Source organism: Octopus bimaculoides, chromosome 1 (assembly GCF_001194135.2).
Source record: "Octopus bimaculoides isolate UCB-OBI-ISO-001 chromosome 1, ASM119413v2, whole genome shotgun sequence".
Taxonomy (NCBI): Eukaryota; Metazoa; Mollusca; class Cephalopoda; order Octopoda; family Octopodidae; genus Octopus; species Octopus bimaculoides.
In genome coordinates, this window is record NC_068981.1 from 97,425,846 (window position 1) to 97,427,524 (window position 1,679).

A 1,679-nucleotide genomic window follows, 5' to 3' on the forward strand; every position below is an offset into this window, starting at 1 on the left:
TTCTTCCTCTCTCTTTCCCCCCTCTCTCTTTCTCTCTCCATACACACACCCGTGCATATCTTTATGTGTATGTATGTCAGTAACTTATGGTACAGTAAAGCTACTTTTGGCAAAATATAGTGTATATTTTATGTATGTATGTATGTATGTATGTAGGTGGGTAGGTAGGTAGGTAGGTAGGTATACATGCATATATTGCAAAATATCGATGTAGATGGGCTAAAAATTTTAATACATTCTGTGCTATTGATGCGTAAGAAAAAAAAAAAGGAGGCATGATGTCTCTTGACGGACTGTTTCACAGTTTGTTGTCCGCTCAGCACAACATAAACTTTATACTGTACATAGAATTCCCATCAAAAGTACAAATATGCTGATTAGGCCACGTGGTGCTAGTCTAACTTGTAGCTGTTTTACACAATGGCTGAACGCAATATGCTATTTTTGATTTGTGAATGCAGTAGGTTACTTTTTTTCCCCTCATAGAACGGTCCGGCAGGAGACTTCTCTTTTACTCCAGCACATTAAGAGCATAGAAAAAATGTGTTTACCCTCTTAGTTCACTCGGCTTAAGGTTTTGTATTATTTAACTCTTTAATATTCAGATTACTCTGTTAAATGCTTTTTTTAATTAATCATGCATTATCTCGTAGTTTTGAGATTTTGAAGATATGATCGTATATTATAAGAATGATGTTGTGGTGTAAGAGACCAGATCTGATTAGTTTGAACATATAACAGGTATAATTTTGGTGCCAGATATGACCTATTTAAATGTTAAATGATTAAATTTCTTTCAAAATTCCTGAGTTACGCTGTTGTACTTATTTGGGACCAAGAACTACTTACCAACGCTTCTCGTCTTTTAGTTATCTTAAGTATATCAAACTGGAAGGACGAGAAAAACAAACACTTGTGTGTGTGTGTGTGTGTGTGTGTGTGTGTGTGTGTGTGTGTGTGTGTGTGTGTGTGTGTGTGTGTGCATGTGTGTGTGTATGTGTACGTGTGTATGTATGTGTGTATGCATTTTTTATCTTTTATCTTTTACTTGTTTCAGTCATTAGACTGTAGCCATGCTGGGGCACCACCTTGAAGAATATCTCACTTTACGAGGACCCACTTTACCGGTTCCCGTGTTTACAAGTTTTATTTTTCGGCTCACTTTTGTATGATGAGCTGAAATTTTTCAAGCACAATATCCAAATTTTGAATGAAGTGCAAAAGTTTCTACTACCATAACGAACTCTTCTGCGTATCACCGAGAAATTTATAGAGAGTACAAAGCTTCTTCTAAGCAAACAACTCTAGACTTGGTTTTTAAACAGAAATCTACGAGTCCGCTTACGAGTGCTTGTGAATCGGCGATCGCGTCTACAGGTGATAGTGCGCGCGAGTCTAGTGCGAATGAAAGCGATTCAGAAAACGATTATAGTAATTAATATTTTTTATAATAAATGATCTTGTCATTCTTTTTACTTTACATAAAATATTCTTTACATTCTACTATTGTTTTATTGCCATTTAGTTACGAGTATTATAGATTTTATAGGTAAAATATTTTTCTGGGAACGAATTACGATTTATAACATTGCTATTATGGGAAATTATTGCTCTGATTTACGAGTTTTTGCTTTACGAGCGGTCTCCGGGAACAAATTAACTCTGTCCTCTTTAACAAT